Source organism: Physeter macrocephalus, chromosome 2 (genome assembly GCF_002837175.3).
Source record: "Physeter macrocephalus isolate SW-GA chromosome 2, ASM283717v5, whole genome shotgun sequence".
Lineage (NCBI taxonomy): Eukaryota > Metazoa > Chordata > Mammalia > Artiodactyla > Physeteridae > Physeter > Physeter macrocephalus.
Window position 1 is genome coordinate 61,186,472 of NC_041215.1, and position 21,113 is coordinate 61,207,584.

The following is a 21,113-nucleotide window of genomic DNA, read 5'->3' on the forward strand; positions in this document are numbered from 1 at the left end:
ACTGATGTCAGGTATCCTGGCTGCCCTTGCAGAGGTTGCCACCATACATAATTGTTTCATTAGTTCGACTTATAAAAACATGGAAAAACCATTCAATGACACCTTTAGAATTAAAGAAAAGTGCGGTTTTTCTCTCAAAGTGTAAATTCCATATTGAGATTTGAATTGAAAAAAAAAAACCACCCAGCTTAGAGTGTACATTGGAATGCCCCAGACCCAGACTTTCTAAACTACCCTGGTTTTTCATATCTTTCAAAGAGACAGAGAGCAATCTAATAGACTAATAGTGATTTAATTCATCTAATGATTAAATCTGATGAATTATTTAGAATGCAATCATTCATTCCCTGGACAGTCAAGTGTAAGGATAATCTACCAATGTTCTCAGAGAAAATGCTCAGGACTGGTAAGAAGGAAGAGGTGACCAGCCTAAGAAAGGCAGAAAGAGGCCATAAACAGGGACAAAGAGAAAACACTGTGTGGCCATGCCCACGAGCTTCACCCCTCAGGAGAAGCCTTTGCTCATCCCAGAAAGCCTAATTCAGAATGTCTTCCTCTGCTCATCTGAGGATTGCTCCAAAAGAACTCTAATGTAAGGAAACAGATGTAACCACTACCCTAAGGAATGTTTCACTGAGAAAGGGCAACAAGAATGTGGACACTAATGCAGGAAGACAAGCAAAATTGCAGCCACCAAGAGCCCGGCTTCAGGAGTCAATGATTTATTTATTCTTTCCTTTCTCGTTCAGCTCATAGGGGTCAAAACAACTTGACTTTGATAATGAAATTTTCAAACCACTTACAAAGCAGGTAAATTGTGGTCTTTCTGACATGCTCTCAAGAGAGCAAGTGCTTTTTTTCCCAGCTATTTCCAGCTACTCTTTCAGCAGGAATAGCAAGTCCAACTGCATGCTTTGGAAGCAGTTTGAGTTTTAAAAGGAAAAGGTTTCCATCTACTGGATTCTTTGAGTAATAAAGAGTATGCGAGTCCACAGCATATTTTCTTTTGGTGTCGGCCCTGCATAACCTGGCATGTCCACTTAGAGGTTTCATAGTTCTTTTCAATTGCATTTTATTTGAAGAATCTATCTGTTAATGAATACATTCAGCTTTTACAAAATATAAACCCCACTTTATGTCACATAAAGGAGTCAAAAGAAATATATAACTTGCCTGTCTTTTCACTTGGAAAAAGTGATATGGATCAGTAATATAATCAACAAAAGTTATATTTATTAAGAAAATTCAAAATAAAAATAACCTTTCCTGCAATATCAAGATGATTGGAAAAATGAGGCGTTTTATTTATACAGTCGCTTCACTTTCTTTCATTTCTAAAAATTATCTTTTCATGAACAAATCTCATCTTCATTAGAGTGCCCCTACTTTGAGTTCAGCTAATGCTACTTAATGACATACCATCTTGTTCATATGTTGCATCACCCAGTTAGATAATAGCAGGAATCTTCTGGGGACATACTTTGAAGTACACTAGAGGGTATATATACAGTTTAAGATAATTCATGTAATATTTCTTTTCTGTAATCTTTCACTGAATCAGTACGAAGAGGTAAAGATCATTTTTTCCTCAGTAGAGCTGGATTCTTAAAAAGAATGTAAGAGTTTAGAGCTTTTATTTAAAACAAATTACGTAACAGAATGAAGATGTGGGTGCAGCATAACTTTTGGGTGTCTGGTCTTACTGAACTCTCATGAACTTGTAATCCCAATTATGTCAAAATCATAATGAATATCTTTTACACTGAATAAAAATAAGCAAGAATTGGCAGATTAATGTCCATTTATAACTATGGCCATTATATGAAAAATCAGACAAAATTTTAAAACCATGACAATTTTTTTTTACTTCAAACTCATAGATATCGAAGACAGTATTATCTGTGGGTTTTCCATTGTCCCATGAGGCTAGATTGAAGAAATAAAGCAGAAAAATCTTAGTATCTGTCTCCTAAGTTACAACAAATATCTAAGGATTCCCAGATGGGTTCTCTATGGCTTTAACTAATTCCTTCCCTTCTAAAGTAGTGAATATAAATTTTATACCTAGAAAAGAATAAATCTTGGGAAAGTAGAATTCTGTTAGGGCTGCTATAGACTTCATTTTGAATACTCTTAGCACGAGAATCTGGAATATACTCGAATGTTAGGATTGACCCAGTCAAGATAGGACCTTAAGTGTACCTGCAGGATTTCCTAAAATAGTACTTTTGAAGACAGTGAAATGATTTGCTGAGAATAATAGGCAATGTAAATAGTTTATGTTTACATATATTAGTTTGGTAAGTATATGTAACAGATATTAAATTATGATGTAATAGTAGTTCCTCTTTAGTAAGGACCTATTTTACTCCTGTGGCTTCCTCTTTTTGAGTTTTCTGTGTTCTCTTGTCTTTTTTTGTGACCAACCTTTTCACATATCTGTGACTCATGTTGTTTGACACTGGGAATTTTTTTTTCAACTTTGTAAGTATTTTAATAAAAATTTTTTTAAATACAAAACCTATTGCTTTTTCATATGTAAAAAGATCAACTGAAATATAATTTTTAAAAACCAAACATATATATCTTATTTATATTAAGTCAAATATTTATATTAAACGTGTTCCCAGACACCAAAATATTTTTTTAATTCTACTATACTAATAGACCTATCTCATGTATGTCTTTTTTTTAAATAAATTTATTTATTTATGGCTGCTTTGGGTCTTTGTTACTGCACACAGGCTTTCTCTAGTTGTGGCGAGCGGGGGCTACTCTTAATTGTAGTGTGCAGGCTTCTCATTGCAGTGGCTTCTCTTGTTGTGGAGCATAGCCTCTAGGGTGCGCAGGCTTCAGTAGTTGTGGCTCGTGGGCTCTAGAGCACAGGCTCAGTAGTTGTGGCACATGGGCTTAGTTGCTCCACGGCACGTGGGATCTTCCTGGACCAGGGCTTGAACCTGTGTCCCCTGCACTGGCAGGTGGATTCTTAACTACTCTTCCACCAGGGAAGTCCCATCTCATGTATGTGTTAACTAAGTTGTCCTTCTGTAGGTGTGGGGGTTTCATGAGTTTCCCATGAATGATATATGTGTATGCATATGCTAATACATGCATGTAAATGTACATGTTCATGTGGGAGTATGAGTGAACATGCTTATTAAGAATTATTATTTTTTTACATCTTTATTGGAGTATAATTGCTTTACAATGTTATGTTAATTTCTGCTGTATAACGAAATGAATCAGCTATATGTATACATATATCCCCATATCCCTTCCCTCTTGCATCTCCCTCCCACCCTCCCTATCCCACCCCTCTAGGTGGTCACAAAGCACCAAGCTAATCTCCCTGTGCTATGTGGCTGCTTCCCACTAGCTATCTCTTTTACATTTGGTAGTGTATGTATGTCAGTGCCACTCTCTCACTTCGTCCCAGCTTACGATGGACACTTAGGTTGCTTCCATGTCCTGGCTACTGTAAATAGAGCTGCAGTGAACGTTGTGGTACATGACTCTTTTTGAATTATGGTTTTCTCAGGGTATATGCCCACTGACACTGGAAATTTTTTTATCTTATTTTTACATCAGATAATTTCTTGGCATTTGTGAGAGAGAGAGATTAGCCTTTTCTTTGCACTTGGTCCACTAACAAAATCAAGCCTAGACTTTCTAAATTTAACAATAAAGGAAAAAAGTCACTCTGTAGCTTTAGTCTATGCATTAACCTTAAATTATTTAAGAGACTTTAAAAAGGAAATAAAATGAAGTTATACAGACGTAGTTCCTCTGACTTAAAAGTAATAGTTCATTCACTCATTCACTTAACAAACATTATTTAATATGTGCCAGGCATTCTTCTAGGTCCTGAGGATGTAGAAGCACAAGAAACAGACAAAGATATTATTTTTACGAGCTTACCTTGTAGCATGAAGACAGACAATAAATAAGTAAATAGTATGTGTGATTATGATAGTAGCTAAGGAGAATAGTGGCTAATGAAAGGGGACTAAGCAGAATGGCCATGCCATTTTAGATAGGGTGGTCAAGAAAGGCCTCACGGAAAAACTTTAGTGATTTGACCATCCTGGCACAGTGGACTCCTGCTGGAATGAAGCTCAGGGGTCTCTAAGGACATGTCAGCCTTTTGAGGTGCATCCCATTTTAGCTGGGTTATTCTGACCTACCTCCCCATGACCAGGTTCTTATGACCCTCCCCATCATCTGGGAGTACCCTTAAACCCAAGCAGACTACTCAAATTTCAGACCCCATGACCATTTCACCTCCAGTTTCCTGTCCAGGGAACTGACGCAGGGAACACCAATTCTCTGTAGAGGATCCTATCCCTATATACCACACTTACATTCAACCCCCATTCAAGAAGCTCACAGGGATCATAGCAGGAGGCTGCTCTGCTGTACTTGCTCAACGTTCAGATTAAAATTGATTATTTGCTCCAGATGTTGCTGTGCCCTCCTGGCTGGCTATCTTACAAATGACCTGAAATGTGTTGCTTTGTGCCTCTTCTCTTGAGACAGTCTAGAAGTGTATTATAACTAATATGTTAGAGAGAACGTCTTCTTCATGAGCTTCATTCTAATAAGAAAGCCTGAACTCTAGGAAAGTTACTTCAAAGCAATTATTCAGCTTTTCTATTGTAGGTGCCAAATCTAATGTAGTTTACACATGCATAAAAATTGCATTTCCTTTTTTCTGTGTTAAACAATGCAGAGGGCAGGTTGGTTGCAACAATTTCGTGTATTACAAAGGCATGTATTTAAAGTCATGTGTTACAACGTCAAAGAGTTTTTCTCTGATTAACCATAGTTACTTTGTCTTACATAATTAGGAATCTTCTCTCTGCACTTAAAATTTGATAAACTGTGACTTTAAAAAAATGTTAAATGCCCAGTCTCATGAAGATTTCTTGTTATGCTATGTAAAATGGAACCATAATAACAGCAATAATTCCAGAGAACATATAATATGTGGCTGGAAATACATAATGTGTGCTTAATAGATGATGCCTAGCTCTTTTAAGCAGAAAACAAAACTACACCAGCAGTACTTGTTTTCAGAACCACCTAAATTTTAGTCATTTGCCCATCTTGGCAGGACAGTTGAAAATTTTGTATTTGTGTATGCTAATAAAACATATGTCATATTGGCTAAGGACTAACAGTATGTTCTAATAAAATAAACCCACCATCCAAAATGCTATGTAGCTTTTCCTCCTTTTTAAGAAAGCTTTAAATTGGATTTTATTAACAAGGTTTGATCAAGTGTTCTTAATCTTTTGTTAGTGTTACTATTAACCATCTTTAAGAGTAGAGACCTTGCTTATGAAGCTATGAGTGAAAGTTAAAATATTGCTTTAGTGTAAATAATTTTAAAAGAATTCATCTTTGGTCTATTACCATTATCAATATTCTCCCACATTTTCAGTTCCTTAGAAGGCTGTTGGATTCTCATGTTGTATATCTAAAAGTAACTTTTAATAATCACCTAGAAACTATTTAAATGTAAAAGCATACTGATGTGTTAATAATTACTGAATATTACTTAATTACCTAATATTACATAAGTCCTGTAGTGTCTGTATGCTGTAAATGTTGAAACAGCAATGGTTTGTCAAGCAGAAGTCTATAATTATACCATATAGTAATAAGTAACCATACAGTTTTAATGTTCTTAAAAAATTGTGATTAATTTGGTAATACTGCCTTGCAGAGTATTTCTTAACTCAGTAAACAGTGAACATTGGGAAGGAAAAAAAATACAAGATTGAAGACTACCTAAAAAAAAGGGATTAAGATTGGTGAGCCCTGTGAAAGTATTAATAACTAATAAGTATTATCTGAAGTAGCAAATATCTTAATCCATGACTCAAATCACTGAAAATTGCTTTAAAATTTTTCCAAGCCAGCAGAAGGAATGCAATTATATTAAAAAAATTTCCCATTTGTATCTAAAAATTCAAAAAGTGGAATAAATAAGACTGTAATCTATTATTAGATTATGAAATACTTCACTGCAAAGTTTATATAACTGAACAAAGGGCATTTATATTCTTTTTTTTTTTTTTTTTTTTGGTACGCGGGCCTCTCACTGCTGTGGCCTCTCCCGTTGCGGAGCACAGGTCCCGGACGCGCAGGCTCAGCGGCCATGGTTCACGGGCCCAGCCGCTCTGCGGCATGTGGGATCCTCCCGAACCGGGGCACGAACCCGTGTCCCCTGCATCAGCAGGCGGACTCTCAACCACTGCGCCACCAGGGAAGCCCTATAATTTTTTGACATAACAATAGTTAAAATATTTGAGCTCTCACTTTGTGCCAGTGTACTTTGTATACAATATCTCATTTATTTTTTCACAATGATTCTATGAAGTAGTTACAATTATTACCTCTACTGTACCTTATACAAGTAAAGTAGTTTATTCAAGGTCATATGGCTAGTATGTGGTGGATCTGGAATTCACAGTCAGGTGGATCATTCACACATGCAATACTGTAATTAGTCATCTAAGTTTCTGTTGCTCTAGTTTTCAGCCTAATACTTTTTAGACTCCAGTACGATATTTCAGAAAAATGGTGTTAGAGTATCTTTCTTTATGTATTCTTAAATGGATCATGTATTAATACTACCAGATGTTCAACTTTAAAAGACTTTTTAAATGTATATATGAAGAAGTAAATTATTATCTAAATAATTTCAAAATATTCTCCCCTAATTTTTTTTTTTTTTTTTAGTTTTTCATAGTTTTCTAGGAAGTTTTTTTAAGATGATAGATAAAGAAAACATTTCAGATACAGTCTAAAATGACACAAAAAGGCAATGGACTATCTATTGATGTGTAATAACCTACCACAAACCCAGTGGCTTAAAACCACACACATCTTATTGTCTCACATGTCCCGTGGGTCAGGAGTCTGGGCAAGCCCTAATGGGGTCCTCTGCTTCAGGGCCTCTCACATGGCTGCAATCAACATCTCAGCCAGGGCTGCTGTTTCACTCAAAGCCCAACTGGGGAAGGATCTGCTTCCAAGTTCACATGATTGTTTTCAGAATTTAGCTCCTTGCAGATTGTCAAAGTGAGGGGGGTTCAGTTCCTTGCTGGTTTTGCCAGCAGTTTCATGCCTCTCCACTGAGAGAGTTGCATATTGCAGCTTACAACAAGGTAGCTTAATTCACCAAAGCCAATAAGGGAGACAGCAGCTTAATTCACCAAAGCCAATAAGGGAGACATCTTGCCAGCAAGATGTAAGTTACAATCTTAATGTAACATCATCACCTTAGTGACATCCCCTCACCTTTGTCATATTCTCTGTTAGAATCAAGTCACAGGTTCTGCCCACACTCAAGGAAAAGGGACCACAACAGGGGCCTGAATTCCAGAAAGTGGTGACAATCAGGGCCATTTTAGAGTCTGTTTGTCACAGAAAATAATACAGAAATAAAGAATGATTAATCCTTGGTAATAGCCAAAGAAAAACAACTTTTATTTCCCTAAATATTCCTAAAAAATAAAACCAGATGGCATTTTGTGTAATGCCCATCCAATTCACTCTCCATCTCACCCCACCCATAGTTGATTAACATTTCAGCTCAATGATCACTTCCTTGGAGAAGCCTTCCTGACCTCTCCTCCCTAACCACCAGCTAGGATCAGCTGCCTATTCTATGCTTTTATACTCTTAACATATCTCAGATACATTTGTAATTTTACATTTGGTAATTTTCATTTGTGTTGGTTATTTGATTAAATACTGACTAAGCCATGAGGGAAGAAACTGTATGTAGTTTTGTTTGTTTTTTGTTTTTTTTGCGGTACGCGGGCCTCTCACTGTTGTGGAGCACAGGCTCAGCGGCCATGGCTCACGGGCCCAGCCGCTCTGCAGCATGTGGGATCTTCCCGGACCGGGGCACGAACCCGCGTCCCCTGCATCGGCAGGCGGACTCTCAACAACTGCGCCACCAGGGAAGCCCGAAACTGTATGTAGTTTTTGTTCAACACTTTATTTCTATCACCCAGTACAGTATATAACACAGAGACAGAAATAATGAATGAAAACATATTGGGTGAAGAAACACGTTAAAAGCACTGAACTGAAGTCGAGAGACCTAGGTTCCAATGCAAGCTCTTTCACTTATCAGCTGTGCTACTTCATGCAGGTCCAATTAGGTTTCTGAGCCTTAGAGTTTTTTTTTTTATCTATGAAAGGTCAATTCTAACTCAGTTACAATTTTGATGCAATTTTGTGATTTTATACAGTTCTTAATCGGTAAATATTTACTGCATTGAAAATTTTTCCCCAAGTTTTCAGTAACTATCTCCTTTATTTTCTGACCAATGATGTTGAGGTTTTAACCTATTTGCAACAAGCAAAGTCAAAGGACGGGAGAAATAATGTGAGACACTTAAATCAACATTTGCAAGTTTATTTATATTTTAAGAAACACTCCTGGTGTTCTTCAGAGTTTGTGCATTTGAATACCATAGCTATGGTATGATTCAAAGTGCTTTCCTTTCCCTTAGACAAATCAAACCTTCACCAGAAAACAAAAAACTACATTATACACATGCTATTCAAGATGTTGGCATCCTGCCTTCCCCTTCAGCTGCCCAAACCCCCAGAGGGTTTGTTGAATTAGATGGTAGCATAGACTTAGACCAGTGACATCCTAAGAAAAATACGAAGCTCCAAAAAAACAAGAGGCATGTTAGAATTCTCTGTGTAATGGAGTACTAGACTCTAATGTAGAATATTTTAGCATCACAATAGTACAGCTGACACACTTGGCCTGTTTTCATCATTACTGAACGTTGCCCTTACTTGGTAACTGCAGAGAAGTTCTCATACCAAGCAGTGTTAAGTGTGGTTTGTGAACTGTATCTTTTGTATGCAGTAAATAAACTTTGCTTTGCTTTCACTATCAAGTCTTTGACATGACTGGTGCTAGAAGATAAATACTGCATGGGAAACCCAGGAACAATATGTTTCTCTACCTTTCCCCCCAATCATAAGTCAAACTCATGCTTATTGAAATTTTTGTCATGGGTTGCTCCATAGTAAGAGCGCACAGTGTCCCTGGGGTGACTAATGACTCTTCCGTAGCCTTTTTCAGCTCACTCATTTGTAGTAGTTCAGGACAGAAGGCGGAAATTTTGTTGTTGACAATGGAGGTTGAAAATATTTTTATAATTTTTATTTCAAAACAGAAATCAGTATGTTCTTTTAGAACAGTTTTTTTTTCTTTTAATCTGAATTCCTACTGTTTTTAGTAATTTTCTTCTTAACTGTAAAACCATGATTATAGAATTTGTGTTTTTCTTGTGTGGCGTATGTGTCAAAATCACCATAATGCACAAACGTAGGTAGGGGAAATATAAAGTACAGAGATGTGTGGAGCTTCAGCTTCATTTTTCTAGTACTTTGGGGTTAGAAAAATGCTTGGATTGAGACCTTAAATGATACCTGTAGGAGTGCAATTCTGAGAAGTCTTGAAAGTGAGGTATGCTGTGCTTCCCACTGAAAGGGCATCAGGGCCAATGTTAAAGTTGTTGATTTCCCACTCCATCTGATATACAACAGAGGTGCACAGGCTCAGAGAATTACTAGCCTACTCTTCTGTGATGGGATGATGTGCCCCTTGAGGTCCATATCCACATTAAAACAATTATCCACATTAAAACAATAGCAAACATAATAGGTAACATTTAGTGAACACTTACTATGTATCATGCACTGTTTTAGTGTTTCACTTGTTAACTCATTTAATAATCACAATAACACTCTAAGGAAGATGCTATTATTATGCCCATCTAATAGAGGAAAAAACTGAGGCCCTATGAGGTTACGTAAATTGCTCAACATCACACATCTAGTACATTGCAGAGCAGAATTCAAACCCAGGCAGTGAGAACCAGTCTCTAAGTGAACTGGTGTGTTCTTAATCTCCTTTAATCATATCTCCACATATTCAGACTTATTTTCCTTTGCTGAATAAACAAATATTTAAAAGATACAGAAGTCATTCCTGTTGAAATACACACACACACACACACACACACACACTCTGTAGGTTTACATTTTGTTAGCCTAAATAATCAAGAACTGACTATGTGTACTTAGTATTTCTTCTGTTTGAAACGTGCTCCACAATATAATCTCAGGTATTGCTTTAGTTTATAAAATTTAATAACCAATTCACACTAGTCTTCCTGGGCCATATTAGTTTTTATTTTTTTTCCTAGTAACTCACAATCCAAAAACATAATTAGATTTACTTATTGGCTTTGCAGACAAGGCTGACAAGATACAGACTAGGAAAATGCACTCAAATATTTAAAATTGTTAATGATGTGCTTTGTTAATGCAACCAGGTAATGCTCTGGAGCCAAATTTTGTATACAATTATTTCTCTCCCCACCCCACCTCCCGCTCTCTCTCAACACTTTCAGTAAGTGTTAAGTAGTAATTCTAAGTCATGAAAGCAAACAGAGGCATACTTCTTAAATAGAGACATACTTCTCTCTTTTTTTAAATTTTTATTGGAGTATAGTTGACTTACAATGTTGTGTTAGTTTCAGGTGTACAGCAAAGTGAATCAGTTATATATACATATATCTACTCTATTTTTTTTTTGATTCTTTTCCCACATATGCCATTACAGAGTACTGAGTAGAGTTCCCTGTGCTATACAGCAGGTTCTTATTAGTTATCTATTTTGTATATAGTAGTGTATATATGTCAATCCCAATCTCCCAGTTTATCCCTCCCCCTCCCCCTTATCCCCTGGTAACCATAAGTTTGTTTTCTATATCTGTGACTCTACTTCTGTTTTATAAGTAAGTTAATTTGTACCCTTTTTTTAGATTCCACATATAAGCAATATCATATGATATTTGTTTTTCTGTGTCTTACTTCACTTAGTATGACAATCTCTTGGTCCAACCATGTTGCTGCAAATGGCATTTTCATTCTCTTTTACGGCTGAGAAATATTCCATTGTATATCTGTACCACATTTTCTTTATCCATTCCTCTGCTGATGGACATTTAGGTTGCTTCCATGTCCTGGCTATTGTGCTGCAATGAACATTGGGGTGCATGTATCTTTTCGAATTGTGGTTTTCTCTGGGTACATGCCCAGGAGTGGGATTGCTGGATCATACAGTAGTTCTATTTTTAGTTTTTTAAGGAACCTCCATACGTTCTCCATAGTGTCTGTACCAATTTACATTTCCACCAACAGTGTAAGAGGGTTCCCAAGACATACTTCTTATGCACACATATATGGGAGAAAGTGAGAGAGAATGAGATGGAATGAAAAAGAGGGAGGAGAGAGCATGTGCCAGAGATTAGTACAACTTATATTTAAAGAATAACTATTGGCACCAGGTACTGTTCTAGGAACTGAACATAAATACACCCATCAATGAATATATGTGTTTGCATTTACTACCGTTGTCTCGGTTTAATTAAAATCTTGCAATGGAAACTTGCTAATGAAAAAATTTGAAAAGCATATAGAATTTTCCCCCCACAAAGGTTTTTCTCTAACAGGATCAATTTATGTCCTGTGAATGACTAATTTTTTTGCTTAGACATAGAAAATACAATAAAGCTATGTTTCTCAAAACATTTTCAATGGAGTATTACTGTCACAAAATTTTTCAGAAAGGACAGTTAAATTTGGGAAATATTACTTTCGATATTCAAAATGCACTGTAACACAGTAAAGGTTATGAGAAGTCTTGTAGTAAAGATACTTATTTGACTTTAACTCATTGTTTCTATTAAAATATGACCAGCTAATAAACGTTTGAATACTATATTTCATCTAATTTAAGCTGTCATCAATTTAAAGATCACCATTTTCTTATTTGCCGCTAAGAAAAAGTCTCCACTTTAAGTATAATGTATCACTTCCTTTTCACTTAAAATTATTTTGCCCCTATTACAGGAACTCTTTCAGACATAAACTATTCAGATAGCTTTTTGATATATGTCATTCTTGTACTACATAGAATTTGTTTTAAATAAGCAAAATAAATTGGTCAAGCAACTTCTTCATATTTGGAGGCTCTTTTGAATCACTCTTCAATGCAGATTTACTGGTGTGTATGTGTTTTCCATCCACTATCATTCTCAGTACCATCAAGATGATTGATAATGTGGGCCTTCTTAATACACTGTTATTCCTGGGATTTTCTTTAAAGTCCCTAAAACCATTCACGAAATTTTCATCTTAGCACTTTCTTGATCTTACCAGAAGTATCAAAGGAAAATTTTTCAGACAATAATCAGGATGTATTTAAATGCGTATTGATTTAAATTTGCATTAATTAATTACTGAAACTGCAATTGGCTTGTTATTCTACAAAGAGGAAAACAAGTTTGCACATGTTCAAGCAGCATCAGTTACAATACAGTGTGTTCTCTACTCGAGCAATTGTAAGATGCCATTGATTATAAAATATATCACTACTTCAGAGAAGATATAATAATATGTGTCACGAAACTGAAGAAACAGTTATCTCCAGCATCCCTGCAGAACGAGGAACAGATAGTACAAAATTCGTGAAGCATTTTATGGAAATATTTTGGTTGATCATTCAATTGCACACTGAAACTTTCTGGCTTGTATTTAATTGTCAAATCAATAGAAAAACTCCCAATTATGTCATTACTGATCATCTATTTCTATGAATTCAAGTTTGTCCTGGATCTTGGATCACATTGATCTGTTAGGACTGGGAGAATTTGCCAAGTGGATCCTATCCTTCAAGGAATGATAATTACCATGTCGTATACCACCATCCAAGGAAGGATATCTCTGTACAGGTTTCTCAAAGTTTCACCAGTTTTTCGATGTTATTCTAGTAGAATGGGCAAGAGCCTGGACTGTGATAAATGGATGTGAATGACTTCTAATCCTCCTCCTGATATTTTCTAAGTAAGCTTGAGCATATTATTTAACCTTTTAAAGTCTCCATTCTTTCATCCCTAAAAAAAAAAATAATAGATAGGGATATTACAGAGATTTAATGAGAAAGTATGTATGAGAGTATCTATAGTGGACTTTAGGAAAAAACATGAAGTGAAAAAATTTAAGAATTACTTTACGTTTAAAGTAATTACTGATAGGTACGTACATACTGCCATTTTGTTAATTGTTTTCTGGTTGTTTTTGTATTTCTTTTTTGTTCCTTTCTTCTTTTGCTCTCTTCCCTTGCAATTTGATGACTATGTTTAGTGTCATGTTTGAATTCCTTTCTGTTTTGGGTGTGTATCTATTCTAGGTTTTGGATTTGTGGTTAGTATGAAGTTCATATATAACAGCCTTTATGTATAAATATTTTAAGTTGATGATCTCTTAAGTTTTAATGCATTTTAAGAACCTGCATTTTTACTCCCCCTTCTTGTTTGTTATTGACATCATATTTTACATTTTTTTGTTTCATGTATCCTTTAATTACTTATTGTGGATATAGCTATTACTACTTTTGTCTTTTAACCTTCCTATTATTTTTATAAGTGGTTGATTTACTGTGTGCTTGCCTTTACCAATGAGATTTTTCCTTTTGTAATTTTCATATTTCTAGTTCTGGTCTTCTCTTTAGCTTTTTGCTTGTCTGTAAAACTCTTTATCTCTCCTTCAAGTCAAATGATAGCCTTTCCAGGTAGAATATTCTTTATTGCAGGTGTTTTCTTTTCATCACTTTGGATATAGTGTGCCACTCCCTTCTGGCCTGCAATGTTTCTGCTAAAGTCAACTGATAGCCTTTATGGGAGTTTCCTTTAAAAATGTAACTAGCTGCTTTTCTCATGCTGCTTTTAAGATGCTCTATCTCTAATTTTTGCCATTTTAATTATAAATTGTCTTGCTGTGGACCTCTTTGGGTTCATCTTGTTTGGGACTCTCTGTGATTCCTGGATCTAGATGTCTGTTTCCCAGGTTAGGGAAGTTTTCTGCTATTATTTCTTCAGATAAGTTCCCTTACGCTTTCTCCTCTTGGGACTCCTATTATGCAAATGTTAGTATACTTGATATTTTCACAGAGGTGTCGTAAACTATCAGCATTTAAAACTTTTTTTCTTTCTCTGTTCAGCTTCAGTGATTTCTACTACTCTTTCAGTCCACTGACCTTATCCTCTGTCATTTCTGTACTGTTGATTCCTTCAAGTGTATTTTTTTATGTTACTGTACTCTTCAGCTCATTTTGAGTCTTTATATTTTTTAACTCTTTGTTTAAATCCTTAAGTTCATCTATTCTTTTCCCAAGTTGCTTGAACATCTTTATGATTATTACCTTTAAGCCTTTGTCAGGTAGGCTATTTATCTTCACTTCGTTTATTCTATGGTTTTATCTTGTTCATTCGTTTGGAACATATTCCTCTCTAGCCTCATCTTGCCTAACTTTCTGTGTTTATTTCTATGTATTAGGGAGGTTATGTCTTCCAATGTCTGAAATGTGGCCTTATTTAGGTGACTTCCTATGGGGCCCAGCAGCACACTCCCCTCTGGTCACTAGAGCTTTGTGTTCTTTATGCTCTATGTGGGCAGCATGTTGCCTTCTGCTGTGGCAGAGCTGACTACTGTTGGCTTGCTGATAGGCAGGGCTGGTCCCTGGCCAGGTTGATTGCCAGGCCCTGCCTGGTGTGGTGGCTGCTGGCCCCCTAGTGAGCAGGATTGGGTCCTGGAGTGGCTGGCTGCAGAGCCCAGTGGGGTGCAGGGCTGGTTTCTGCCTGCTGGTGGGCAGGGCCAGGTCTTAGAGTGACTGGTTGATGACCAGGGATGCCAGGGTTGATGCTAGCCCACTGATGGTCCAGGTTGGGTCCCAGCATGTCTGACAGTGGGGCCCGGGGGTCATGGGACTGGTGCTGGCCTGCTGGTATGCACGGCCCAGTCCCCACTCAGCTATCTGCATACCATGGGGAATCGGGGCTGTTACTGGCCCCTGGCACTTACAGGGTTCAGGGAGGATTTCAAAATGCCAGCAATAATGTTATAGGAGTAAAATGAGCCTCCCCAAAATGGCTCTCTCCAGTGGCCATCTCCTTCTTCATCCCCAGAAGGAGACCCAGTTGTCTCCTGCCTCTCCAAGATCAGCAAATGGGTCTGACCCAGGCTCCTTTCAAACTACCGTCTCTGGGCTTTGATTTGGATTGTATGAGATTTTGCATGAGCCCTTTAACAGTGAAATCTCTGTTTCCTATAGCCTTCCCACTCTCCTGAACATAAGTCCTCAAAGCCAAACATTCTAGGGGCTCATCTTCCTGGTGCAGGATCCCTGGGCTAGGTGGCTCAATATGGGGCTCAGACCCCTCATTCCTTGCAGAGAACCTCTATAATTGTGATATCCCTCCCATTTGTGGGTTGCCAACCTTGAAGTTTTGGGTTCTGACTATACTGTGTCTCCATCATTCCTACTAATCTTATTGTGGTTCCTTTTTTTCTTTTAATTTTTATTTTATATCAGAGCATAGTTGATTAACGATATTGTGTTAGTTTCAGGTGTACAGCAAAGTGATTCAGTGATACATATGTATTTATCCTTTTTCAAATTATTTTCCCATTTAGGTTATTACAGAATATTGGGCAGAGTTCCCTGTGCTATACAGTAGGTCCTTGTTGGTTATCTATTTTAAATATAGCAGTGTGTACATGTTAATCCCAAACTCTCAATCTATTCCTTCTCCCCACCCAGTAACCATAAGTTCGTCCTCTAAGTCTGTGACTCATATCATACTATGTGGTTCCTTCTTTATGTCTTCAGTTGGAATAAATCTTGTGGTCATTTGCATAGATAGTTATTATGCAAATAGTTATAATTTTGCTTTATCTCTGGGAGGAGGTGAGTTCAGGGTCTTCCTACTCCACTGTCTTTGCCACCTTCTAACCTGCCTACACTTTTGACTATAAAGATCAGATAGACTTAAATAAATTGAGAAGTTGTCTGATATATGATTCTTCTATGTGCTGTTGCTCTCAGCAGAAGCTGTGATCTTTGTACAATTCATTATCTCATTTTTATTCTGTTAAAATAAAACTGAAGTAATAATAAATGATAAATTTAACAGATAATCACTGTGTATTATTAGCTGGCATGGGTCATCAGCCTCTTAATAAAGTTCTATCCAGTGACTTCCTAATGAACAGTTATGAGCCTGGGTAACTTATATGCAAATTAAGAATGGGTAAAAATTAAAATGGCAGAGTAAAAGAGTATTTTTAAATTAAAAAAATATTCCAACTAATCTGCTAAACATCTGACACAATATAGTACTTAGATACTCTAGAATACAGTAATCCCTAGTTGGCTTAAAAATGATCTATCTTTTTATTACACTTGAGAAGAAAGAAATGTAGGTCCTTGTTCAAAAAGCTTTTGATGAAAATTTTTCAAAGAAAATAAAAGGACGATTTTCTCTTTATAAGGAATTTTGAAAATATCAAAAAATTCTTAGGTGAAACTATGTATACTTATAATAAGCAAGTATATTGTTAATATATCATTGTACATAAAAAACTTTGGCTGTACAGTTTTAACTTTTGTGCTTAAGGAAAAAATAGATTTAACTTTTTCTTTTTTTTTAGTAGCAAAGGGAATGTACTGTTTTTATTTTTCAGCTATTTTTGTTCCATATATTTTCATTCTACTCAGTTATAATGACAGTGTAATAAAAATTCTTTATATTTTATTTACATTTCCCATATTTTATACAGACATAATTATTTCAATACAGCAATTATATTTTGTCGATTAGGTATACCATTGATTTACTTAAGAATTCCCTTATTGAAGGAAATTATTTCCCATTTTCTACACTTAAAGCTATGCTGCAATATGTATTCTTATGCACAAAACTCTAAACTTTAGTCTATAATCAGGCTATTCTGTCATCAGGTACTTTGATTGTAGGTAACCAGAACTATTAGGCTTATTAGGTATCTACTTGGGAAGAACTTAACTGAGATTATTATGACCTTCTATCTATTATCTATTTAAAGAATTAAAGCATAATTGTTCTGTGTATCTAAATTCAATACTACCATGAAATAGATTTTAAAATGATGAATGACAGGTTATTAAATAAAATACAACTGCCCGTTATCATTTACCTATTAAACCTGCAAAGGTAGTTACTTAAAATACTTTTTACTTGGTCAGAGCTTCTCCAGCATTTGTGCAAGTCCCATTGAAAGACTTACCTTAAAAACTTGCAACTCTTGTAAGTTGCCTTTGAAAAAAATCATAACTGATTCCTTCTATTGCAACCTTCTTCCCTCACCCTATTCTATTTTTGTCATAGCACGTATCACCTTCTAATATATTACTGTTTGCTTATGTTTCCTTACCCTAGAATGTAAACTCCATTGAGGAAGATACTTTTTTCACTGATGTATCCCAAGTGCTTAGAAAACTGTGCCCTGTATATAGTTGGAACATGATAAATATCTGCTGACTTAATGTTGGCCTGGCTTATGCTATCTTTGCCTGCTTTTCTTTCCATCTGTTTATCTTACTCCTGTATTGGCTTCACTGTCTTAGGCATTCTCTATATGGTAGCCTCAGCAGCTCCAGGCTTTAATCATCTTTACAGCTAGCAATTCCAGAAGAAAGAGAGCTTCAACTTCCTAACAGTCCTAGAAAGTTGTCCGAGTATACTTTTATTAGCCTGGATAGTTCACATGCCCATTCCTGAGCCAATCATTATGATGGGTTGTTAAGGCTGAGAAATGGACTGCTTTGTATTGGGTGTTACTCAGAATTTGGCCTAGCAACAGCAGCATCCCCTGGGAACTTGTTAGGTATGCAGACTCTCAGGCCTACCTCTAGACCACCTGAATCAGAATGTGAATTTCAGCAAGACTCATTGGTGATAATGCCTTTATTCTATGATCCCAGTGGAGCTGGAAAGGCAGGAAGGGGAACACGGTCACCAAGACACACAAAGTGGAAGTGGGGCTGTGATGGTTGCCCAAAGAAAACTTGAACGCTCTTACCAAAATGCAGAATGGATGTTGGGCAGGCAAAAACAACAGGTGTCCATTATAATACATAATATGTATTCAGTAATTATTATATACCATGCACTGTACTATGCCTTTCTCAGACATTGTTTAGTATTCACAACATCGTACAAGATATCATCAGACAGAATACCTCAGGCTTCAAGAGATTAATTTGTCCAAAGTTTTCACTGGGGAGGCAATGAGAGAATTAACCTGTGATATGATATCAAGTACTAACAAGTGTGCTGGAGAACAATTAAGCAGGATAGAGGGATAGAGTATTACCAGGATGATAGGAAGGGTGGTCAATTTAGATAGGAAGGTCAGGGTGAGCCTGAGGAAGTAAAGTTTGAGCAGAGATTTGGACAAAGTGAAGGACAACTCACCTAAGTTCCAGGGTAATACCTTTCCAGACAGGGGGAAAAAAAAGAGAAAGAGAAAGCCAGTGTTGCTACAATGAAGTGAATATAGGTGATTAATTCAGAGAGATAACCAAGAGTCATTTCATGAAGAAGCTTTGGCCATGGCTAGGATATTGTTAATTATTTTTAGCACAATGGAAAACTATTGGAAGCTCTGGAGCAGAGGAGCACATGATTTTATTTATATTTCAAATATATTGCCTAGGGAGCAGGCAATAGTAAATAAAGGATAGATGGAGAAATGTAAGATGTCAGGAGGACGAGTGAAGAGGTTATGGCAATGCTAGTCTAGGCAAGAGATGAGAGAGTGGGACCAGGATAGTAATGGGGATGGTAGAGGGGCTGGGAATATACAGATAGTCCCTGACTCATGATGATTCAACTTAATTTTTTGACTCTACTACGGCATGAAAGCAATATGTATTCAATAGAAACTGTACTTCTCAAATTTCAGTTTTTGATATTTTTCCTGGCTAGCAACATGCAACGTGAAGCTCTCTTGAGAAGCTAGGCAGTCCCAGCTCCCAGTCAGCGTGCAATCAGGAGGGTGAACAACTGATATACTTAAAACCATTCCGTACCTACTCAATCATTTCTGTTTTTCACTTTCAGCTAGCCTGTATCCATTCAATCATTCTGTTTTCACTTTCAGTACAATATTCAATAAAGTACATGAGGTATTCAATAATTTTTTATAAAATTGGATTAATGTTAGATGATTTTGCCCACTTGCAGGCTAATGTAAGTGTTCTGAGCATATTTAAGGTAGGCTCAGCTCAGCTATGATGTTTGGTAGGTTAGGTGTATTGAGTGCACTTTTGACTTATGATATTTTCAACTTATGATGGGTTTTTCAGGATGTAACCCCACAGTAAGTAGAAAGATCCATATTGTGAATTGCTAATGAATTGAATGTGTGTGTGAGATAAAAGGAATACTCCCGTGTTTTTGCCTTGAGAAAATGGGTGGATATTTGTGCTATTTACTGAAATGTAGAACCTTGAAGATGGATCATGTGGGAAATCAAGAGGACCTTTTTGGACATGTCAAATTTGAGGCTCCTATTAGAAATCCCAGTAAAATTGCTGGGTAAACAATGGGATAAACTACTTCAGAGAGGTTTGGGTTGGCAATAAAGAGTTTGGGAAACAAGTGAGATAGTATTTTAAGCCATGGAAATGAATAATCTAATTCAGACTCTATTTCATAGTCACTCATTGACACAAACTAACAAAGGTCTCACCATCTTGTAGCTGCACATACAGGAGTATGAGGCCTGTAGCAGAGGAAAAGAGAGCTGATGGGTCTCATACAAGTCCTTCTATTCTTACAACCAGAGGGACATTGGTCAGAACCAGTCAGATGTCCTTGCCTAACTGTAGCATTCTGAGAAATGTGGAGGAATTGATGAACGTTTGGTGAGCACTTCTGTGTCTTACATAATATTGAATATCTTACCTCTAAGTAGGAAAATATCCATACAGAGGGGAAAAGCAATGCTTACCAAAATATTAAGTCCACGGTATTTTTGTGCATTTCTAATGGTAATAAATAAGCTCAATAAGCTCTATCATTCTCCACCAACCACCCTTTGAAAAATCTGATGTGGGCAATTAACATTTTCTTATCTCATGTAAAATATATGCAAATTAACCTTTAAACTTTCTTCCAATCAGGAAAGTGCTCATAAAAGCCTCCTAGGAAAAAATTCTGGAGCCAGGAATACTAAATCTTAACATGATGAAAAGGGAGCATACTGATATATAAATAAGCCACCTTGATTAAATTTGCCCACCTCGAAAATGAAACCAGAACCGTAAAACTAACGGTTGAACTAAGTCCTTTGAAGCAGCAGTGCCTTTTTTTTTCTGGGTCCAATAGCATCATTTTATAAGATTTTCAAGACCATCTATCTGTGTAGCTCTTAACACAAAGAGAAATTCTTTTCGTGATCTATTTTGTAAATGTTTTTGAACCTCTTCTTTTGAAAGCTGCACTCCAGATTGGAAGTTCTGGATAGAATTATTTTGAAAGGAAGTATTTATCTGTCTAAAAAGCCCAAGGATCACGTTGTTTTCATCCAGACAGTAGCTAGAAAAAATCAATATTTTATTTTAGAAGGAAATGGTTTGGCTGCTTAAGCACAGCAGAATGCTAACAACAGTAAGACATTTAATTTTGAGAAAACAAAAATTCTGAAAAAAACGGGTGGTGGGGGGGTGGGAAGGACTGGCAGGTGATTGATTGAGCTTCAAGAGTATTGCCTCATTTGAAAATAGTGACCCAAATAATGGTATTAGTTACAGACATTCCAATTTCCTAAACAGTTGTTCCTTTCTTACAAAATGACTAATTGGCTTTGCTGCTTGGTTGGGATAGAATATACTAAATACCGGGCCATTTTTTTCCTGTGCCAAAGTCTGGTTGCTTACTAGTCTTAAACCAGAGACCTTTTCAAAATAATCTAAGAAATAATTGTCATCTTATCACAGTTTATAGTCATTTCAATTGTCATTTTAATATTAATGAGCAATTCATGTCACCATGTTTTATATAAAAATTAGTGGCATTGTTATTTTTATTTCTCAACTAAAGAGCATTCTTTTATGATCTTCAATGGAAATATTCATTTTAAATTCATATAGTCTATTATATGAAGTACAATTAAGC

The 21,113-nt window shown here is 36.3% G+C and overlaps 1 protein-coding gene across 1 annotated transcript in view; it reads left to right on the forward strand.

Annotated features, from left to right (window-relative positions):
• Window positions 1-21,113, forward strand: part of GALNT13 (polypeptide N-acetylgalactosaminyltransferase 13) — a 558,990-nt gene that overhangs the window by 469,138 nt on the left and 68,739 nt on the right. The window lies entirely within an intron of this gene.